Source organism: Oncorhynchus tshawytscha, linkage group LG17, assembly GCF_018296145.1.
Source record: "Oncorhynchus tshawytscha isolate Ot180627B linkage group LG17, Otsh_v2.0, whole genome shotgun sequence".
Taxonomy (NCBI): Eukaryota; Metazoa; Chordata; class Actinopteri; order Salmoniformes; family Salmonidae; genus Oncorhynchus; species Oncorhynchus tshawytscha.
Genome location: NC_056445.1, coordinates 21567700 through 21592782, shown reverse-complemented (window position 1 = coordinate 21592782; position 25083 = coordinate 21567700).

The following is a 25083-nucleotide window of genomic DNA, read 5'->3' as shown; positions in this document are numbered from 1 at the left end:
GATACCTGATTGGCTGAATAATGATGTTTACCATTGTCTATCAAACACGGTGGCTCAAGGTTAACCCCTCAGGATTGGCTTGGCTGATTGCTGTCCTACTAGTTCAGGTATAGTTATCACGTTAGTTTGTCATTTCTAGGTAATGTGTTTTCTCTTTTCGGTTGACCCTTCCACATTATGACTTTCATGCATGAAGACGTTAGCATCAAACATAATTACAGTCCACATCTGGACACAGAGACCGGCTGAACTGCTTTGATGAACACCCAATGTCTTTCTCAGCAGAGAAGGAGAGTAATGGAGAGGATTGGATCGAAAGGATTGGACCCACTGCAGGTCTCTTATGTGTTCTGTTCTCACCATACTGAAGACTATCTGTTTTGTGTTAGTTCCAGGGACAGCGGGAGGCTCTTGGGGAGTTACACAACCTTTGATTATTCCTCTCCTCTCTTCTTCTCCTCCTCTCTTTTCTTTTCTTCTTCTCTTCTTCTCCTCCTCTCTTTTCTTTTCTTCTTCTCTTCTTCTCCTCCTCTCTTCTTTTCTTTTCTTCTTCTCTTCTTCTCCTCTCTTTTCTTTTCTTCTTCTCTTCTTCTCTTCTCCTCTCTTCTTTTCTTTTCTTCTTCTCTTCTTCTCTTCTCCTCTCTTCTTTTCTTCTTCTCTTCTTCTCTTCTCCCCTCTCATTTTCTCTTCTCTTCTCGTCACCCACACCTATGATTCAGAACAGTTCTATTGCTGACGCCAAGCAGAGAGACAAGGGTTGGTGATAAAGAATAAAGTCCAATAGGAGCACTGTTAGGAAAGAAAAGAAAGATGGAAAAGGTTCCATTCTGAGCACTGACACCTCATTTGGAGATATGTTCGCAGTAGCGGAGGTGACAATTACCCATTGTAAAAATAATTTTACCCGTAATTTGGGGGATTGTTATTGTCGTGGTAATGATGTTGGAACATTCCGCAGTGTCGCTCCTACTTCCTTCACAGGTAGACATTAACTTGAAGTTGCCCTGCTGCAAAATTAAGAAGGTACAGTAGACCTTGACTCAGTGTTCTCTTCTCTCACCATACAGACTTATACAGCCCGTGTTAGTTCCAAGTCTACATGTTGTATAAGCCTCTGGCATGGCTTTGCTGAGTGTGGATACTATGGAGGGTCAGTCCCAGTTTTCCTCGTACTTTGTTTACCAAGTTGGCTGGCTATCACTCTCATACATTGCAAGTAAATGTGCAGTTTGTTCATGGGAATAACAGAATGCATTGCAAAATGATAGTCTTTCCAGTCATCATTTTTGCCCAGGTTTCCACCCACTCTGTATCTATGACGTAATAATTCACCACAGCTATGATGGATTTGTGTTATGTGGCATCAATGTGTGTGTGTGTGTGTGTGTGGAGCCTGGGCAGAGATGAGTAAATAGCATTGCCATAATGACTCAGAGCATGTGTTCAGACAGCTGTGGACCTTCTTGATGGGAAGTTAATCATATAGAATATGTTTGGTGTTGTAGTAAAGTATGCAGGTGTTTTCATTGTCATTCAGGGAAAAGAAAGACCTTGATCTCGTGACTTGATCATGTGTGAAACAGGAAACAAAACATGATATAATGCATATATAAACCCTTTCAAATCCTATGTTTAGTTGAATTATATAATACACAACTACTTTATTGTCCATCATTAAAGCTTGATTATTAACATAGCTTTATGAACATTTATTTGACATGAGGCATCAAAAGACATGTTGTAAATTGCCTATATGCTTGCATATACTGTATCTTACTGGATGTTGCTCATCATACAATGCTTTAGCACTTCCAGGTCAACCCGCATTCACACAAGCCAAGTGGTTACACATATGTTTATTATGCATTTATTATTATTACTTCGTCATGGTTATGGTTTCAGGTGTGCTGCGGGTATACTGCACAGTAAAGTTAAACGGTCAACCTGTGGCGGGGGTCTGACTGAACATAAAAAATAATGTTACTCATTATTGTTGAAGTGGACTTCTTGTTGATGTTTCTCCAAGAGATGCAAATACTGTATATCTCCACCCTGGGAAGCTAACAGTATATCAGAGCCTGCTGAGGAGAGGGGAGAGGAACTCATTAAATTGTTATGTGTGAGTTGTTTGTCAACTGAATTATTCATAATGATTTTGATTGCTATGGATGAAGGAATTAGAGATACATGGAGGGAGGAAGCTCTTGTTTGTTTGGCTGCCGAATATCAGAACTGCTCAATCTCACGAAGTCTGACATTTTAGAGGACAAATGTTTTGTTTATCTGCTCTGGACTATGAATTATGAACCGGCAAATATTGTTTGCACTTTTGTGGTGTTTCCACGTGTTTAACGAACTCCCTATCACTTTTTCAGTCTGTTGTTTAGTTTCCCTCTCTTTGGTCCTTATACTCTCTCTCTCAATCTCTCGCTCTCTATATCGCTCCCTCTCTCTCTGGTCACACTACTGTATGAAACACATCCCTCAAAACAGCAAAAGGAGCATTATCTCTGAAACCCTTTAATCAATCCATTATTTTAAATGAAGCATTTTCTGTCCTAAAGAGCATATTCACCACAAGCTTGAATGTTATAAGCCATTAAGTCCTTAGCGTCTTGTCCCTCGTGCCCTATGATTTGTCACTGAAGTAGAATAAATGAATCAGTACAATTTCTTCACCAACAGCCTTATACAAGGGCATCAGTGAACGCAGCTCAACTCAGCTCTCTTCTCCTCCGCCTCTCCAGCAGGTCTGAGAAAAGGATCCATTTCACCTGTCAGGGGGTCATCAGGTGGCTGCAGTTAAGCACGGGCGAGAGGAGTAGACAGCTGGCAGCACATTATCTGGTGTGTGTTCTCAACCTGGCTCCTTGAAAGGGTCTGTTGGCCAGGCAGAGAGACACCATCTCCTGGACTCATCTGTAGAAGGACACTTATAAAAGAAACAACAGGAAGTGGTCTACTGTGTGTTATATGTGTGGCAATTCATATCTTCATATCCACATGAAAGCAGGGAGGCTGAGATGGCAAGACGATAATGTCACATGCATGTGACAGACAGACAGACATCCCTCTATGAATAGATGTGCATGTGACATTATTGTCTGTCTGTCTGTCTGTCTGTCTGTCTGTCTGTCTGTCTGTCTGTCTGTCTGTCTGTCTGTCTGTCTGTCTGTCTGTCTGTCTGTCTGTCTGTCTGTCTGTCTGTCTGTCTGTCTGTCTGTCTGTCTTTGACCCTAAATCCAATGACATGGTAACATTTTTTGGTTAATTTCATATTAAATTCACTCACTAAAATGTATTTTATAAAGCCCTTTTTTTACATCAGCAGTGCTTATACAGAAACCCAGCCTAAAACCCCATGGAGCAAGCAATGCAGATTGAGAAGCACAGTGGCTAGGAAAAATTCCCTAGTAAGTCAGGAACCTAGGAAGAAACCTAGAGAGGAACCAGGCTCTGAGAATCAAACAGGCTCTGAGAATCAACATTAAGTCCAGATCATTCTTCAAGATGTTCAAACATTCATAGATGACCAGTGGGATCAAATAATAATCTCAGTGGTTATAGCGGGTGCAACAGGTCAGCGTCTCAGGAACAAATGCCAGTTGGCTTGTCCCGTTAGTTGACATATCAACCAAATGTAAATCAAAACCAGACGAACTGACGTCTGTGCCCAGTGGGATGTCTTCCTCCTGACTGCTATCCACCAGAACCGGGGGCAAGAGCTCATTCCACTTCTCTGATAACTGCATTGCAACCTCTAACTTGCTCAACTCCTCTGCTATTTCAACCTCTAGCATTTCTGCCACCTGACATAACTGATCCCTCAATTGCTTGAGAAAACCCCAACTATCCTTTTCCTCTGCTCAAAACACTGCTGGCTCAAATGGCCGCGTAGTCAAAATCAGTACACCAAACCGAACCAATAAATCGACTGATGAAAGTCAGTTAGTCACTAGCTCACCGCTAACTAACCAAAACTGCACATGCACATACACACACTTAAAGCCCCAGAGATAACCACTCCTACCAGGCGAAAACCAAACCAGCATGCCATGCACGAAAGCTACACACCATAGCCACAGTTAGCCACTAGCCTAGCACTAACACTACCTGATTTACCAAAGCTACAAACCTTAGCAAACGTTAGCCACTCACCTAGCCCTAACACATATACATGTGCCACATAGTCCTTGAGACTCCAAACTGGGAAATCTAATCCTGCACACAGCACTAACAAAAGCTACCAAAATCATAGTCAAAACAGTCAACACAAAATGTTCTGGCCCATGAGAAAAACACCTCATCAGCTCTACGGTAGCTAACAACTACCAGCTGCAAACAATTGACTACCTTTGCGGGCGTGGCCACACCAAACATCAGCTATCTTAGCCAACAACCTGAAACTGACTTTAGCCCTACTGATTACCTCACCTAGGATGCTAGCTTGACACAAATACCTACTATAAACTTTCTCAACAAATGCTCAACCACACCGGTTCATAACCACCCGGTCTACAACCACAAATGCTAAAGTGTTAACATTTATGCCGGACAAGCTCCCTTATGTAGCTAAATCAATGATTAGTCTACTGATTCTTCTGCACTTGTTATGTCTAGGGGTCTTAGGCCTGGTTACGTAGTCTGTAACCTGAATAAATGTGTGCCATTTATGTGAGACACCTGCATTTGAGGACTGTGTCGGATGCACATGTGCCCAGGAGACAGCAACTTAAAGAGATGACCTCTTAGTCGGCCAGTCCATGTCGATTATATTTAGTGTGCTATCTAAACTGCCTAACCTATTCCATAACAATAGAACATGAGTTATATTGAATCTAACAGGTCACACGTCCAGATACCAAAGAACATGTTCATATACTCTTTAAACCTTAGTGCTTAGAATAGGCAATTGTATTTCCACTAACCATTTCAGTTGTTTTACTTATTTTTGAAAGCCTCGGGGTAGAATTGCGGGTTAAACAAATGCATTTTGGCATATTTAGTATTTTCCCCATATTGAACTAAATATAAATATAATAACATAGAATATTCATGTGCAGGTTGTTTGCAAATCAACTCAAATCCAAATAAAATACAATTTTATTGGTCACAAATGCATTTTCTTTTTTTTAAATTTATTGAATAGCTGAAACAGACAATGTACTTGCAGTGAAGCCGCTCAACATGCCAGTCATCCAACAGACCGATCTTGGAAATGAGCGGACCAAGGCGCAGCATGAGTATAGTTCCACATATTTATTTAAGTGAAACTAACAAAACCACAATAACAAAACTTACAAAGATCGTGAGGATGTAGTGCCCAAACACACTAACAAACAATCCAGAGAGACCTGCAAAGTTCTGTCATACTTTGCAGGTCTATACCCAAACAGTTTGAACTTCTAATTTTAGAAATTAACCTCTCCAGAAGTAAGCCTCTCACTGTTTCCGCCTGCTATCGACCCCCCTCCGCTCCCAGCTGTAACCTGGACACCATTTGTGAATTGATCACCCCCCCATCTAGCTTCAGAGTTGGTTCTGTTAGGTGACCTAAACTGGGATATGCTTAACACTCCTGCAGTCCTACAATTTAAGCTAGATGCCCTCAATCTCACACAAATCATCAAGGAACTCACCAGGAACAACCCTAAATCTGTAAACATGGGCACCCTCCTGACCAACTTGCCCTCCAAATACACCTCTGCTGTTTTCAATCAGGATCTCAGCGATCACTGCCTCATTGCCTGTATCCGCTATGGGTCCGCGGTCAAACGACCACACCTCACCTCTGTCAAACGCTCCCTAAAACACTTCTGAAGGCAGGCTTTTCTAATCGACCTGGCCCGGGTATCCTGGAAGGATATTGACCTCATCCCGTGAGTCGAGGATGCCTGGTCATTCTTTAAAAGTTATTTCCTCACCATTTTAGATAAGCATGCCCCGTTAAAAAATGCAGAACTAAGAACAGATATAACCCTTGGTTCACTCCAGACCTGACTGCCCTCGACCAGCACAAAAACATCCTGTGGCAGACTGCAATAGCATCGAATAGTCCCCACGATATGCAACTGTTCAGGGAAGTCAGGAACCAACACACTCAGTCAGTCAGGAAAGCAAAGGCTAGCTTTTTCAAGCAGAAATTCACATCTTGTAGCTATAATTCCAAAATGTTTTGGGACACTGTAAAGTCCATGGAGAACAAGAGCACCTCCTCCCAGCTGCCCACTGCACTGAGGCTAGGTAACACGGTCACCACTGATAAATCCATGATAATTGAACATTTCAATAAGCATTTCTCAACGGCTGGCCATGCCTTCCTCCTGGCTACTCCAACCGCGGCCAACAGCCCTGCCTCCCCCGCAGCTACTCGCCCAACCCTCCCCAGCTTCTCCTTCACCCAAATCCAGACAGCGGATGTTCTGAAAGAGCTGCAAAACCTGGACCCATACAAATCAGCTGGGCTTGACAATCTGGACCCTCTCTTTCTGAAACTATCCGCCCCATTGTTGCAACCCCTATTACCAGCCTGTTCAACCGCTCTTTCGAATCGTCCGAGATCCCTAAAGATTGGAAAGCTGCCACGGTCAACCCCCTCTTCAAAGGGGGTGACACCCTAGACACAAACTGTTACAGACCTAAATCCATCCTGCCCTGCCTATCTAAAGTCTTTGAAAGCCACGTTAATAAACAGATCACTGACCATTTCAAATCCCACCGTACCTTCTCCGCTCTGCAATCCGGCTTCCTAGCCAGGCACGGGTGCACCTCAGCCACGCTCAAGGTACTAAACGATATCATATCCGCCATCGATAAAAGACAGTACTGTGCAGCCATCTTCATCGACCTGGCCAAGGCATTCGACTCTGTTAATCACCGTATTCTTATCGGCATACTCAATAGGCTTGGTTTTTCTAATGACTGCCTCGCCTGGTTCACCAACTACTTTGCAGACAGAGATCAGTGTGTCAAATCGGAGGGCATGTTGTCCAGACCTCTGACAGTCTCTATGGGGGTACCACAGGGTTCAATTCTCAGGCCGACTCTTTTCTCTGTATATATCAATGATGTAGCTCTTGCTGATGGCGATTCCCTGATCCACCTCTGCTCAGACGACTCCATTCTGTATACTTCTGGCCATTCTTTGGACACTGTGCTAACTAACCTCCAAACAAGCTTCAATGCCATACAACACTCCTTCCATGGCCTCCAACTGCTCTTAAACGCTAGTAAAACCAAATGCTTGCTTTTCAACCGTTCGCTGCCCACACCCGCCCCCCCATCTAGCATCACCACCCTGGACGGTTCCGACCTAGAATATGTGGACAACTAAAAATACCTAGGTGTCTGGCTAGACTGTAAACTCTCCTTCGACTCATATTAAACATCTCCAATCCAAAATCAAATCTAGAATCGGCTTTCTATTTCGCAACAAAGACTTCTTCACTCACGCAGCCAAACTTACTCTCGTAAAACTGACCATCCTACTGATCCTCGACTTCGGCGATGTCATCTACAAAATAGCTTCCAACACTCTACTCAGCAAACTGGATGCAGTCTATCACAGTGCCATTCGTTTTGTTACCAAATCACCTTATACCACCCACCACTGCAACCTGTATGCTCTAGTCAGCTGGCCCTCGCTACATATTTGTCGCCAGACCCACTGGCTCCGAGTCATCTATAAGTCTATGCTAGGTAAAGCTCTGCCTTATCTCAGTTCAATGGTCACGATAACAACAACCACCCGTAGCACACGTTCCAGCAGATATATCTCACTGATCATCCCTAAAGCCAACACCTCATTTGGCCGCCTTTCCGTCCAGTTCTCTGCTGCCAGTGACTGGAACGAATTGCAAAAAAAAAAAAAAAAAAAAAAAAAAAAAAAAGTCGCTGAAGTTGGAGACTTTTATTTCCCTCACCAACTTTAAACATCAACTATCTGAGCAGCTAACCGATCACTACAGCTGTACATAGTCCATCTGTAAATAGCCCACCCAATCTATCTACCTCACCCCATACTGTTTATATTTTATTTACTTTTCTGCTCTTTTGCACACCAGTATATCTACTTGCACATCATCATCTGCTCATTCATTACTCCAGTGTAAAGTGTTTGCTAAATTGTAATGATTCGCTCCTATGGCCTATTTATTGCCTACCTCCTCATGCCTTTTGCACACACTGTGTATAGACTTTCTTTTTTTCTACTGTGTCATTAACTTGTGTATTGTGTTATTGGCTTGTGTATTGTTTACTCCATGTGTAACTGTGTTGTTGTCTGTGTCACACTGCTTTGCTTTATCTTGGCCAGGTCGCAGTTGCAAATGAGAACTTGTTCTCAACTAGCCTACCTGGTTCAATAAAGGTGAAATATTTTTTTTTTAAATAAAAATATCCAACTAAAACAGGTGGGGGAAAAGCCTACCTAAATATGATCCCCAATTAGAGGCAACGATTACCAGCTGCCTCTAATTGGGAACCACACAAACCACCAACGTAGAAATCTAAAAACTAGATAACCCCCCAGTAACGCTCTGACCTAAACTCCCGCCAAGGAAGGGTCTGGTGTCCTCTCATGTCCTCCCAAGTCCAAAACTTCCTTACCTCATTTTCACTCTGCTTGGTCCTTTGTTGGTGGGATATTCTGTCACGATCTTGGAAATGAGCAGACCAAGGCGCAGTGTGAGTATAGTTCCATATATTTATTTAAGTGAAACTAACAAAACCACAATAACAAAACTTACAAAGACCACGAGGACGTAGTGCCCAAACACACTAACAAACAATCAATATCCCACAAAAACAGGTGGGGGAAAAGCCTACCTAAATATGATCCCCAATTAGAGGCAACGATTACCAGCTGCCTCTAATTGGGAACCACAACAACCCACCAATCTAGAAATCTAAACACTAGATAAACCCCCCAGTCACGCTCTGACCTAAACACCATAGAGAACCGAGGGCTCTTTATGGTCAGGGCGTGAAACAGACTCCCATTCAGAGCGACACAGAAGCATCCAGGGTCAATGCCCTGCTCAAGGGCACGTTAATAGATCTCCCTCCAGGCCATAAAACGTGAACCATTCGAGACTCCCACAGTCCCCCCCAAGAATAAATACATTTTAAAAATACAATTAATTAATACATTAATTCCATTACCCACCCCTAAGAACCCCCTAATGCACCAACAACTAAGAGAATGAACTAAAGAGAAAAAAGAAAAAGACAGAAGAAAACAACAAACAACAAAGCAAATCAATTTTTTTGAACCTGAGACCAGAAAGAGGCTACCTGAGGGCAATACCAAAATAAATGGTCTATTGATTCTGTATCCTCACAACAAAATCTGCAGAGAATCAGTGATTTTACGCCTCAAATATTCAACATTTTGTTAGTGGCAAGAATTCTATATAATAATTTTAGCTGAAAAGCACGAAGTCTTGAATCTTGCGTTGTTTTATATATCAACTCATACACCCTGTACCATGGAATCGGTACATCAAACATCTCTTCCCAACTATTTTGCAATCTGTATGGCACAGCAGTCAACATCCTGGTCCTCAAATGAAACTGGTATACTTTCCTATTTATGCTATTTTTATTCCTCCACCAGTTTTGATCATTTATATTGGGCAGATAGACCATTTCCCTACCTCCTCCCACTGCCACCTGCCTCTTCCATTTTTGAGGTAATGCTGTAATCAATTGGTTGTACTCTTGGACCGAGCAGACCTTCCCATACAATTCTGATAACTCCATGAAGGACATAACTCTACCATTCCAATTTACAATATAATTTAAGAACGAGATACCCTTTTCAAACATCTTTCCCATAAATACAGGTCTTTTATCAACCAGCACATTTGAGTTCAGCCATAATATTTGTTGTAATATTTGTTCTATCTTTTCAGGGTGATGAAATTGAAATTGTAGGCTGCTCTGCAATGCTTGTTTGAAAAAGAGAGATACTTTGAAAAAAAGTATCATTGCCCCCTGGACTGTTTCAATGACATGGTACCTCATTTTGTTTACCGGTCAGCCCCAGCCAAGAAACACAAGGTCCTGTATTTACCTAACTGACCCGCTCTGCCCATTCATCACCATTTACCCGTTGTTGTCTTAGCTCTCCTGATCAACACCTGTGATTGCTTTTCACCTCTCTCTAATGTCAATATGCCTTGTCTACTGCTGGCTTGGCTAGTTTTTATTGTTTTATTTCACTGTAGAGCCCTCAGTCCCGCTAAACATGCCTTAGATAGCTCTTTTGTCTCACCCCACACACATGCGGAGACCTCACCTGGCTTAACTGGTGCCTCCACAGACAAAACCTCTCTCATCGTCACTCAACGCCTAGGTTTACCTCCACTGTACTCACATCCTATCAAACCATTGTCTGTACATTATACCTATAATCTATTCTACCATTCCCAGAAATCTGCTCCTTTTATTCTCTGTCCCAAAAGCACTAGACGACCAGTCCTTATAACATTTAGACGTACCCTTATCCTACTCCTCCTCTGTTCCTCTCGTGATGTCGAGGTTAACCCAGGTGCTGTAGCCCCCAGTTCCACTCCTATTCCACAGGCACTATCATTTGTTGACTTCTGTAACCGTAAAAGCCTTGGTTTCATGCATGTTAACATCAGAAGCCTCCTCCCTAAGTTTGTTTTATTCACTGCTTTAGCACACTCCGCCAACCCTGATGTTCTAGCCGTGTCTGAATCCTGGTTTAGGAAGGCCACCAAAGATTCTGAAATTTCCACCCCCAATTTTTATTTTTTATTTTATCTTTATTTAACTAGGCAAGTCAGTTAAGAACAAATTCTTATTTTCAACTTTTCCCGGGTATCCTGGAAGGATAATGACACCATTCCGTCAGTAGAGGATGTCTGGTTATTCTTTAAAAGTGCTTTCCTCACCATCTTAAATAAGCATGCTCCAGAGCTGACTGCCCTTGACCAGCACAAAAACATCCTGTGGCGTACTGCATTAGCTTCAAATAGCCCCCGCGATATGCAACTTTTCAGGGACGTTAGAAACCGATATACACAGGCAGTTAGGAAAGCAAAGGCTAGCTTTAAAAACAGACATTTTCATCCTGTAGCACAAACTCCAAAAAGTTCTGGGACATTGTAAAGTCCATGGAGAATAATAGTACCTCCTCCCAGCTGCCCACTGCACTGAGCCTAGAAAACACTGTCACCACCGATGAATCTAAGATAATCAAGAATTTCAATAAGAATTCTTCTAAGGCTGGCCACGCTTTCCACCTGCCTACCCCTACCCCGGTCAACAGCTCTGTACCCCCCACAGCAACTTGCCCGAAGCCTCCCCCATTCTCCTTCACCCAAATCCAGATAGCTGATGTTCTGAAAGAGCTGCAAAATCTGGACCCCTACAAATCAGCTGGGCTAGACAATCTGGACCCTCTCTTTCTGCCCATCTAGCATCACTGAACCTAGGTGTCTGGTTAGACTGTAAACTCTCTTTCCAGACTCACATTAATCATCTCCAAAATTAAATCTAGAATCGGCTTCCTGTTTCACAACAAAGCATCCTTCACTCATGCTGCCAAACATACCCTTGTAAAACTGACTATCCTACTGATTCTTGATTTCGGCAATGTCATTTACAAAATAGCTCCCAACACTCTACTCAGCAAATTGGAGTAGTCTATCACAGTGCCACCCGTTTTGTCACCAAAGCCCCATCTTTTTTCCATCTACGTAACATTGCAAAAATCAGAAACTTTCTGTCCAAAAATGATGCAGAAAAATTAATCCATGCTTTTGTCACTTCTAGGTTAGACTACTGCAATGCTCTATTTTCCGGCTACCCGGATAAAGCACTAAATAAACTTCAGTTAGTGCTAAATACGGCTGCTAGAATCCTGACTAGAACCAAAAAAATTGATCATATTACTCCAGTGCTAGCCTCTCTACACTGGCTTCCTGTCAAAGCAAGGGCTGATTTCAAGGTTTTACTGCTAACCTACAAAGCATTACATGGGCTTGCTCCTACCTATCTCTCTGATTTGGTCCTGCCGTACATACCTACACGTACGCTACGGTCACAAGACGCAGGCCTCCTAATTGTCCCTAGAATTTCTAAGCAAACAGCTGGAGGCAGGGCTTTCTCCTATAGAGCTCCATTTTTATGGAACGGTCTGCCTACCCATGTCAGAGACGCAAACTCGGTCTCAACCTTTAAGTCTTTACTGAAGACTCATCTCTTCAGTGGGTCATATGATTGAGTGTAGTCTGGCCCAGGAGTGGGAAGGTGAACGGAAAGGCTCTGGAGCAACGAACCGCCCTTGCTGTCTCTGCCTGGCCGGTTCCCCTCTTTCCACTGGGATTCTCTGCCTCTAACCCTATTACAGGGGCTGGGTCACTGGCTTACTGGGGCTCTCTCATGCCGTCCCTGGAGGGGGTGCGTCACCTGAGTGGGTTGATTCACTGTTGTGGTCATCCTGTCTGGGTTGGCGCCCCCCTTGGGTTGTGCCGTGGCGGAGATCTTTGTGGGCTATACTCAGCCTTGTCTCAGGATGGTAAGTTGGTGGTTGAAGATATCCCTCTAGTGGTGTGGGGGCTGTGCTTTGGCAAAGTGGGTGGGGTTATATCCTTCCTGTTTGGCCCTGTCCGGGGTGACCTCGGATGGGGCCACAGTGTCTCCTGACCCCTCCTGTCTCAGCCTCCAGTATTTATGCTGCAGTAGTTTATGTGTCGGGGGGCTGGGGTCAGTTTGTTATATCTGGAGTACTTCTCCTGTCCTATTCGGTGTCCTGTGTGAATCTAAGTGTGCGTTCTCTAATTCTCTCCTTCTCTCTTTCTTTCTCTCGGAGGACCTGAGCCCTAGGACCTGAGCTCCAGGACTACCTGACATGATGACTCCTTGCTGTCCCCAGTCCACCTGGCCATGCTGCTGCTCCAGTTTCAACTTCCACCTGACTGTGCTGCTGCTCCAGTTTCAACTGTTCTGCCTTATTATTATTCGACCATGCTGGTCATTTATGAACATTTGAACATCTTGGCCATGTTCTGTTATAATCTCCACCCGGCACAGCCAGAAGAGGACTGGCCACCCCACATAGCCTGGTTCCTCTCTAGGTTTCTTCCTAGGTTTTGGCCTTTCTAGGGAGTTTTTCCTAGCCACCGTGCTTCTACACCTGCATTGCTTGCTGTTTGGGGTTTTAGGCTGGGTTTCTGTACAGCACTTTGAGATATCAGCTGATGTACGAAGGGCTATATAAATAAATTTGATTTGATTTGATTTGATTTGATATATTACCCACCACTGCGACCTGTATGCTCTCGTTGGTTGGCCCTCGCTTCATAATTGTCGCCAAACCCACTTGCTCCAGGCCATCTATAAGTCTTTGCTAGGTATAGCCCCGCCTTATCTCAGCTCACTGGTCAACACAGCAACACCTACCCATAGCACGCGCTCCAGCAGGTATATTTCACTGGTCATTCCCAAAGCCAATTCCTCTTTGGCCGCCTTTCCTTCCAGTTCTCTGCTGCCAATGACTGGAACGAATTGTAAAAATCACTGAAGCTGGAGTCTTATATCTCCCTCACTAACTTTAAGCATCAGCTGTCAGAGCAGCTTACCGGTCATTGCACCTGTACACAGCCCATCTGTAAATAGCCCACCGAACTACCTCATCCCCATATTGTTATAATTTTTTTTTGCTCCTTTGCACCCGGTATCTATACTTGCACATTCATCTTCTTCACATCTATCACTCCAGTGTTAACTGCTAATTTGTAATTATTTCACCACTATGGCCTATTTATTGCCTTACCTCCCTAATCTTACTACATTTGCACACACTGTATATAGATTTTTGTATTGTGTTATTTACTGTACGTTTGTTTATCCCATGTGTAACTCTGTGTTGTTGTTTGTGTCGCACTGCTTTGCTTTATCTTCGCCAGATCACAGTTGTAAATGAGAACTTGTTCTCAACTGGCCTACCTGGTTAAATAAAGGTGAAATTTAAAAAATAAATAAAAATGGATTCATCAAAAATTAGACATGGCAATCTGCACAAAGGCAAAAAGGCAATTTTAAAACAATGGATGATCTTATCTACTTGAGAACCATTTAGGGTTCAAGTAAAACTTTTGAGTTAGTGAAGCTTTTAGAGAGAGGTTTAGTGCTTTTATATTTAATAATCTCATCCTACCCAATTCATTTTTATTATATACAGTTGAAGTCAGAAGTTTACATACACTTAGGTTGGAATCATTAAAACTCATTTTTCAACCACTCCACAAATTTCTTGTTAACAAACTATAGTTTGGCAAGTCGGTTAGGAAATCTACTTTGTGCATGACACAAGTAATTTTTTCCAACAATTGTTTACGGACAGATTATTTCACTTATAATTCACTGTATCACAATCCCAGTGGGTCAGAAGTTTACTAAATTGACTGTGCCTTTAAATAGCTTGGAAAATTCCAGAAAATGATGTCATGGGTTTACAAGCTTCTGATAGGCTAATTGACATCATTTGAGTAAATTTGAGGTGTACCTGGGGATGTATTTAAAGATATACCTTCAAACGCAGTGCCTCTTTGCTTGACATCATGGGAAAATCAAAAGAAATCAGCCAAGACCTCAGAAAATAAAATTGTAGACCTCCACAAGTCTGGGTCACCCTTGGGAGCAATTTACAAACACCTGAAGGTACCACGTTCATCTGTACAAACAATAGTACGCAAGTATAAACACTATGGGACCATGCAGCTGTCATACCGCACAGTAAAACAAGTCCTATATCGACATAACCTAAAAGGCCGCTCAGCAAGGAAGAAGCCAATGCTCCAAAACAGACATAAAAAAGCCAGACTACGGTTTGCAACTGCACATGGGCACAAAGATCGTACATTTTGGATAAATGTCCTCTGGTCTGATGAAACAAAAATAGAACTCCTGTTAAGGCAAGGGCTGATTTCAAGGTTTTACTGCTAACCTACAAAGCATTACACGGTCTTGCTCCTACCTATCTCTCTGATTTGGTCCTGCCGTACATACCTACACGTACGCTACGGTCACAAGACGCAGGCCTCCTAATTGTCCCTAGAATTTCTAAGCAAACAGCTGGAGGCAGGGCTTTCTCCTATAGAGCTCCATTTTTATTGAATGGTCTGCCTACCCATGTGACGCAGACTCGGTCTCAACCTTTAAGTCTTTACTGAAGACTCATCTCTTCAGTGGGTCATATGATTTAGTGTAGTCTGTCCCAGGAGTGTGAAGGTGAATGGAAAGGCTCTGGAGCAACGAACCGCCCTTCCTGTCTCTGCCTGGCCGGTTACCCTCTCTCCACTGGGATTCTCTGCCTCTAACCCTATTGCAGGTGCTGAGTAACTGGCTTACTGGTGCTCTATCATGCCATCCCTCGGAGGGGTGCGTCACTTGAGTGGGTTGAGTCACTGACGTGATCTTCCTGTCTGGGTTGGCGCCCTCCCTTTGGTTGTGCTGATGCGGAGATATTTGTGGGCTATACTTGGCCTTGTCTCAGGATGGTAAGTTGGTGGTTGAAGATATCCCTCTAGTGGTGTGGGGGCTGTGCTTTGGCAAAGTGGGTGGAGTTATATCCTTCTTGTTTGGCCCTGTCCTGGGGTATCATCGGATGGGGCCACAGTGTCTCTTGACCCCTCCAATCTTAGCCTCCAGTATTTATGCTGCAGTAGTTTATGTGTCGGGGGGCTAGGGTCAGTTTGTTATATCTGGAGTACTTCTCCTGTCTTATCCGGTGTCCTGTGTGAATTTAAGTATGCTGTCTCTAATTCTCTCTTTCTCTCGGAGGACCTGAGCCCTAGGACCATGCCCCAGGACTACCTGGCATGATGACTCCTTGCTATCCCCAGTCCACCTGGCCGTGCTGCTGCTCCAGTTTCAACTGTTCTGCCTGCGGCTATGGAATCCTGACCTGTTCACAGTGCTAACTGTCCCAGACCTGCTGTTTTCAACTCTCTAGAGACAGCAGGAGTGGTAGAGATACTCTTAATGATCGGCTATGAAAAGCCAACTGACATTTACTCCTGAGGTGCTGACTTGCTGCACCCTCAACAACTACTGTGATTATTATTATTTGACCATGCTGGTCATTTATAAACATTTGAACATCTTGGCCATGTTCTGTTATAATCTCCACCCGGCACAGCCAGAAGAGGACTGGCCACCCCACATAGCCTGGTTCCTCTCTCGGTTTCTTCCTAGGTTTTGGCCTTTCTAGGGAGTTTTTCCTAGCCACCGTGCTTCTACACCTGCATTGCTTGCTGTTTGGGGTTTTAGACTGATTTTCTGTACAGCACTTTGAGATATCAGCTGATGTACGAAGGGCTATATAAATACATTTGATTTGATTTGAACTGTTTGGCCATAATGACCATCATTATGTTTGGAGGAAAAAGGGGGAGGCTTGCAAGCCGAAGAACATCATCCCAACCGTGAAGCACGGGGGTGGCAGGATCAAGTTGTGGGGGTGCATTGCTGCAGGAGGGACTGGTGCACTTCACAAAATAGATGCCATCATGAGGTATGAAAATTATGTGGATATATTAAAGCAACATCTCAAGACATCAGTCAGGAAGTTAAAGCTTGGTTGCAAATGGGTCATCCAAATGGACAATGACCCCAAGCATACTTCTAAAGTTGTGGCAAAATGGCTTAAGGACAACAAAGTCAAGGTATTGGAGTGGCCATCACAAAGCCCTGACCTCAATCCCATAGAACATTTGTGGGCAGAACTGAAAAAGCGTGTGCGAGCAAGGAGGCCTTCAGTCCTGACTCAGTTACACCAGCTCTGTCAGGAGGAATGGGCCATTATTAACCCAAGTTAATGTGCGAAGCTGGTGGAAGGCTATCCAAAACGTTAGACCCAAGTTAAACAACTTAAAGGCAATGCTCCAAATATTAATTGAGTCTATGTAAACCTCTGACCCACTGGGAATGTGATGAAATAAAAACTGAGATAAATCATTCTCTTTTTATTCTGACATTTCACATTGTTAAAATATAGTGGGGATCCTAACTGACCTAAGACAGGGAATTTTTACTCTGATTAAATGTCAGGAATTGTCAAAAACTGATTTTAAATGTTTTTGGCTAAGGTGTATGTAAACTTCCGACTTCAACTGTAGATAGGCACGCTTTATTTTGTCTGTTTTAGCGACACAGATAAAGCAAAATATTTTTTGCTCATATGATTTGAAAAACGAATCATCAGGAGTAGGCAGCGCCATAAGTAAGTGAGTAAACTGAGATATGACTAAGGAGTTAATCAGGGCAATTTTTCCATATATATTTATCTCTCCATGGTTGCAGGATCTTGTCTATTTTTACAAGTTTTCTATTGAAATTCATTGTGGAGAGCTTATTTATATATTTTGTGATATGAATACCAAGTATGTCTACATCACCATCAGCCCATTTTATAGGTAAACTGCAGGGTAATCTAAAAGTTGTATTTAAAAAAAAATCCAATGCATGATATTATACACTTATCATAATTAGGTTTTAGTCCAGAGAGTACAGAATAGCTATCTAGATCTTCAATGAGACATTGCAGGGAACTAGCTTGCGGACGTAGTATAAATCTTGAGTCATCGGACATACATAGACACCTTTGTTTTTAAGCCTTGTATTTCTAATCCTCTAATGTTGTTATTGGGTCTGATTTTAATTGCTAGCATTTTGATAGCCATAATGAATAGATGTGGTGACAGCGGACACGCTTGTTTAACTCCTCTTGACAATTCAAAACTCTCTGAGAAGTAGCCGTTATTTACTATTTTACACGGGGGTTGCTATAAATTATTTTTTACCCATTTTATAAGTGATTCACCGAAATTGAAAAAATCCAGGCATTTATCAATAAAATTGTCACGCCCTGACCTTAGAGATCCTTTTTATGTCTCTATTTGGTTTGGTCAGGGTGTGATTTGGGGTGGGTATTCTATGTTCTATTATTTGTATTTCTATGTTTTGGCCGGGTAGGGTTCTCAATCAGGGACTATCGTGGTCAATAAGGGTCTATCGCTGTCTCTGATTGAGAACCATACTTAAATAGCCCTTTTTCCCACCTGTCTTTGTGGGAAGTTGACTTTGTTTAGGGCACATAGCCTTTAGCTTCACGGTTTGTTTTTGTAGTGTTTATTGTTTTGTTCGGTGTCATTTTCCAAATAAAGAGAAAATGTACGCTCACCACGCTACACCTTGGTCCTCTTCTTTTAACGGCCGTGACAGAACTTCCCACCACAAATGGACCAAGCAGTGTGGTAAGGGGGAGCAGCGTGTTCAGGAGGACTGGACATGGGAGGACATCCTAAATGGCAAAGGATCCTGGACATGGGAGGAGATCCTGGCGGGAAAGGATCGCCTGCCGTGGGAGCAGTTGGAAGCAGAGAGGAAGGTGGAGGCAGCGAGAAAGAGGGCCCAGGTTTACACAGGGTCATGGCTGGCACTAAAGACCGGGAGGCCACTCCAAAAACGTTTTTGGGGGTGCACACGCGGAGTGTGGCAGAGTCAGTATTCAGACCTAAGCCAACTCCCCATGCTTACCGTGGCAAGCATGTGACTGGTCAGGACCATGCTATGGGGGGGATGCGCACGCTGTCTCGGTTGAGCACAGAGACCGCCAGTGCACCACCATGGCCCAGTGTATCCGGTGCCTCTGCCAAGGACAAAGCCTCCTGTATGTCTCCCCAGCCTGGTGAGTCCTGTGCCTGCGCCTAGAGCTAAGCCTCCTGTATGTCTCCCCAGCCTGGTGAGTCCTGTGCCTGCTCCCAGAGCCAGGCCTCCTGTGTGTCTCTCCACTCCAGTGATGATCCATGGCACAAAGCCTCCAGTGATGATCCATGGCACAAAGCCTCCAGTGATGATCCATGGCACAAAGCCTCCAGTGATGATCCATGGCACAAAGCCTCCAGTGATGATCCATGGCAATAAGCCTCCAGTGATGATCCATGGCACAAAGCCTCCAGTGATGATCCATGGCAAGAAGCCTCCAGTGATGATCCATGGCATGAAGCCTCCAGTGATGATCCATGGCACGAAGCCTCCAATGAGGAGTCATGGTACGAAGCCTACAACGACGGCCTCCAGTCCGGAGTCTCCAGCGATGGTCCCCAGTCCGGAGTCTCCAGCGACGGTCCCCAGTCCGGAGCCCCCAGCGACGGTCTCCAGTCCGGAGCCCCAGCATCCGGAGCCCCCAGCGACGGTCTCCAGTCCAAGGCCCGCAGAGACAGTGCCCAGTCCGGGGCCCACAACGAGGGTGCCCTGTCCGGGGCCCGCAACGAGGGTGCCCAGTCCGGGGCCCGTAATGATGGTCCCCAGTCCGGGGCTGCTACAAGGGTCCCCAGTCCAAGGTCGGCGACGAGGGTCCCTGCACCAGAGGTGCCACCAAAGTGGGGCGAGCCAGTGGTGGAGCGGGTTCTGCGTCCCGCACCTAAGCTGCCACCGCGGATAGATGCCCACCCAGACCCTCCCCTATAGGTTCAGGTTTTGTGGCTGGAGTCCGCACCTTGGGGGGGGGGTACTGTCACGCCCTGACCTTACAGATCCTTTTTATATCTCTATTTAGTTTGGTCAGGGTGTGATTTGGGGTGGGTATTCTATGTTCTATTATTTGTATTTCTATGTTTTGGCCGGGTAGGGTGATCAATCAGGGACAGCTGTCTATCGTTGTCTCTGATTGAGAACCATACTTAGGTATCCCTTTTTCCCACCTGTCTTTGTGAGAAGTTGACTTTAGGGCACATAGCCTTTAGCTTCACGGATTGTTTTTGTAGTGTTTATTGTTTTGTTCGGCGTCCTTTTCCAAATAAAGAGAAAATGTACGCTCACCACGCTACACCTTGGTCCTCTTCTTTTAGCGGCCATGACAGAACTTCCCACCACAAACGGTCCAAGCCGCGTGGTAAGGGGGAGCAGCGTGTTCAGGAGGACTGGACATGGGAGGACATCCTAAATGGCAAAGGATCCTGGACATGGGAGGAGATCCTGGCGGGGAAGGATCGCCTGCCGTGGGAGCAGCTGGAAGCAGAGAGGAAGGTGGAGGCAGCGAGAAAGAGGGCCCAGGTTTACACAGGGTCACGGCTGGCACTAAAGACCGGGAGGCCACTCCAAAAAAGTCAGTGAAGCCTCCAGTGAGGAGTCATGGCACAAAGCCTACAACGACCGCATCCAGTCCGGAGTCTCCAGCGACGGTCCCCCGTCCGGAGCCTCCAGCGACGGTTTCCAGTCCAGAGCCTCCAGCGACGGTCTCCAGTCCGGAGCCTCCAGCGACGGTCTCCAGTCCGGAGCCTCCAGCGACGGTCTCCAGTCCGGAGCCTCCAGCGACGGTCTCCAGTCCGGAGCCTCCAGCGTCGGTCACCAGTCCGGAGTCTCCAGCGACGGTCTCCAGTCCGGAGCCTCCAGCGACGGTCTCCAGTCCGGAGCCTCCAGCGACGGTCTCCAGTCCGGAGCCTCCAGCGACGGTCTCCAGTCCGGAGCCTCCAGTGACGGTCTCCAGTCCGGAGCTCCTAGTCTTACTTTATCAAATGCCTTTTTAAAATCTGCTATAAATACCAGGCCTGGCTTCTTCGATATTTCATGATGTTCTATTATTTCTAGTGGTTGTCGTATATTATCTCCAATGTTTTAATTCTGAGTGCTATGCATTTCGCTAGTATTTTTGCATCACAACATTGATGTGTAAGGGGACTCCAGTTTTTTAGATAGACTGGGTCTTTATATTTGCCATCTGGGTCTTGTTTTAATAATAGAGAAATCAGGTCTTCCTGTAGAGTAACTGACAGACGACCATTTCTATAGGAGTAGTTAAAACAATCTAACAATGGAGCTTTTAGTATATAAAAAAATACTTGATATACCTCTACCGGTATGCCATCAAGCCCTAGGGTTTTTCCAGACTGAAAGGATTTAATAGCCTCAAAAAGTTCTTCCTCTGTAATTTGGCCTTCACAATGATCTTTCTGTACATTTGTTAATTTTCCATGTTTTATGTTGTTCTGGAAAGAATCCCTTACTGTAATCTTCATTCAGTGGGAGAGGATGGGACCGAAAGGAGAACATAACTAGCTTCCTCTTTTAAAATATAATTCGGAGACTCATAGATGACTCCGTCTTCAGTAACGAGTTTCTGCAAATTATTTTTGTTTGCGTTCTGTATTGGAGATTTAGGAAGAATTTTGTGAATTTTTCTCCGTATTCCATCCAGTTTGCTTTATTTTTGTAATAGATTACATTAGATGGTTCTTGAATAAGTACCTGAAGTTCTTTTTATTTTTCCTCTAACTTATTTTGTGTCTCTGTAGTATTGTTTTTATTGCTATCTATGTGTACTATTCGTTCATGGATTTCCCTTGTTAGTCTTCTCTTTAGCCAGAAACTGCTTTTTTATTATTGATGAATATTGAATTGAATGACCCCTGAAGGTACATTTAAAGGTACCTCAAACAATGAGGGGATTTGCTGAACCTATATTATACTGGAAAAATTAAGTTATAAATTTTTTTGTCTTAGTTAAAAATAAGTTGTCCTCCAGTAAACTTTGATTTAATTTCCAATATCCCCGTCCACGTGGAAAATGTATAAGAGTTATGTGAATGCCAATTAGATGATGATCCGATCTCATTCTGTCTCCGATTAAAACTTTTTTTTTTACCTTTGATGCAAGAGAGAAAGAGACAAGAAAGTAGTCAAGACGACTAGCTTGATTAAGTCTCCTCCATGTACATCTCACTAGGTCGGGTTTTTTTTGTCTCCAAATATCCACTGTTTATAATGTGTCCTTAATATTTGTGATTTCCTTAAGGGCACGGTGGTGATAGTTTGTAGAGTGATTACCTTTACGGTCCATTGAGGTACTTAACACAGTGTTACAGTCTCCATAATGGTGGCATACACAAAAGTTAGCAGATGCTATTACGATCGTAGCGAAATGCTTGTGCGTTTAGTTCCGACAGGGCAGCAATATCTAACAAGTAATATATCAATGTCAGAACAGCATAGGCTAAGATGCAATAGATAGTATAGAATACAGTACATACACATGAGATGAGTACAAGATATGTAAACATTAAAGTGGCATTATTAAAATGACTAGTGTTATTTTTTATTAAAGTGGCCAATGATTTCAAGTCTGTGCTAGTGATGGCTGTTTAACAGTCTGATGGCCTTGAGATTGAAGCTGTTTTTCAGTCTCTCGGTCCCAGCTTTCTTGGATGCATCTGTACTGACCTCGCCTTCTGGATGGTAGCGGGGTGAACAGGCAGTGGCTTCGGTGGTTGTTGTCCTTGATGATCTTTTTGGCCTTACTGTGACATCGGGTGCTGTAGGTGTCCTGGAGGACAGGTAGTTTGCCCCCAGTGATGCATTGGGCAGACCCCACCACCCTCTGGAGAGCCCTGCGGTTGTGGGAGGTGCAGTTGCCGTACCAGGCGGTGATACAGCCCGGCAGGACGCTCTCAATTGTGCATCTGTAAACGTTTGTGAGGGTTTTAAGTGACGTCGTAAGAGACGCCGTTGCGCCTTGTTTTCCTTGTCTTCCTTGTTTTCCTTGATCATTCTTAGATTTCTATTTGTATAGACTACACCTAATGTCGATTTTCACCTAATTCAATTGTATTTACATTAATTCAAATTTGAATTGCAATTATGTATCCTGTTTACTACTTCAATTCAAATTGAATTCAAATTCAAGAATTTAATAAAAGGAATGTTACCTTTGAAACCTTTTAAAGGTAGACTCAGGAAAATGACTGAGATATTGAAGATATGACCGGTCCCCAGTCCGGAGTCTGACCGGAGATATTGAAATAAGTGAGATGCAACACATCGCTCACACACAGTCACACACAGTATCTTTGCATGTGCATGGGTTCACTTCACACTGTGTACAGAGTGGTAGCCATAGGACCAAAACAGCGGAGAAGTTAAGCCTTGTGCTTCAACGCTCTACGCTTTTGACTTTCTGCATCTACATTATATTGCTGAGTCTACCTTTAATCAAGTCCATTCTTTTAAATTAAGCATTTTCTGCCCCAAAGAGCCTATTCACCACACATATGAATGTCTTGAATGTAAAGTCCTTCGTGTCTTGTCCCTCGGGCCCTATGATTTGTCACTGAAGTAGAAGAAATTAATCAGTACAATGTCTTCACCAACAGAGAAAACATCCATTTGTCTTCGTCTAGGTCTTTAATACAACTGCACTCAGTTCTCTTCTCTTCCGCCTCTCCACCAGGTCTGAGAAAAGGATAAGTCCAGGGGGTCATCAGATGGATGCACTTAAGCGAGAGGCGAGAGGAGTGGAAGACTGGCAGACTATTATCTTTATTTCACCACATCTGGTGTGTGTTCTCAGCCTGGCTCCATTAAAGGGGCTGTTGGCCTGGCAGAGAGACACCGTCTCCTGGCCTCATCCATTAGTCTGTCAACAGGGAACCCATTATAAAATAAACAACAGGAAGTGACCAACTGTTTTATATGTGTGGCTCTTCATATCGTCATATCTTCATATCCACAGGAAGGCAGGGAGGCTGAGATGGCGGGACGATAATACCACATGCACATCTATTCATAGTGTCATGCCTAACCATATAGTCCACACACACACGCACGCACGCACGCACGCAGGCGCAAGCACACACGCACACACACACACACAGATGTCTCAATGTGTATGTATATTGTGTTGAGAGAGGAGAAAATGGACTCAGAACAGAGGTATTTCCATCTTTGAAAAGCAAATTCATCTAAGATTTTGTCACATTTTTCACTGAATGTACACAGTGTGTTTACATTTCCATGCTGTCTGTAAATTGATCTGGCAAATCTTCTGTGTAGGTAATTTATGTTGAGATCTTAGGTGTAAACTCCCAATCAATGCTTCAGTTCAATATGCCTGTTGTTAATAGAGGAAGGCCCATTAGGATCTACATGTCCTACAAACCGCTCTGAGCTACTTCATGATACCTTCCATCTTATTCTGCAGCAGAAATGGAAAGATGCCGTCTTTATCTCCCCTAAGGCTCTTCCACTTTTCATATTTAGTTTGTTTTGTGAGCCATCAGATAATGGAATGACATGGTATTTAAAAATGGAGAGGACGCAACCATAGAAACCAAACCCCTGTGACACAGCTCCTATTTGGGAACACAGTTCAGTGTAGGATTGTTTCTCAGATTCCCTGGTGTGCTCCATTAAAAACAGAACAAAAACACATGCGAGCATAAACCTCCACAATGTATTCCTCTAATCTGAACATTCTTTCCCGTTCCCTCTGTTTCCACCCCTCCCCATTGCTCTCTGATTCTCATATCAGCTCAGCTCTCCAGGAGCTGTATTAGGTTCTGTGAAGCACTTCTACCTCGCTCCCTGCACTCTGCGGGAGCTCCAAACAGGAACACAAGAGGACCACAGCGTGTTCTATTCCCACTCCCGGTTGGGAGCTGAGGTGAGTGACAGGCACAGAGGCAGAGACACAGGGAGACAGAAGGGGGGGAAGGATCCTGAATAAGTACAGTGCTGTATCTATTTTAGTGCGTTGGTCAAAAGGGTTCCACCTTTACGCCCCCCCCCCCCCTGGAGTGGGAGATATGCGCCATTTGATCGAAAGCCGTGCCTCTGGTGCCTAGAAACATATTATCCCTGTGCAGCACCAGAGTGGACCTACAGAGATGGAATAAGACATTAATATGTGGAGAAGAGGGCAGGATTCACTGACAGTGTAGCAGGGGCCTTGTAGAGCCCTATAATGTTTCCACCTTATTCCGTTTTTTCTCAAAATTCTGCTTTCTCCATTATGAATTTCCAGATTTCAGTTTTTCCAATTTTGTTTCAGGTTTTCACTCTCAAAATCAAACAATTTTTAATAGAAAAACAACAAAATTGGATGTTCTATGTCCAAAATAATGATTAAATCACATCAGAAGACCACTTTTGAGGTCTGTAAAAATTCTTAGAAATTTATATTTTTATATTTATAACTACCCTTTAAATCAACTGGGCGCCAGTCAGAGACCATTGTTTGGTATGGGATGTTTCTGTAGCGCTCATGTGACTGCA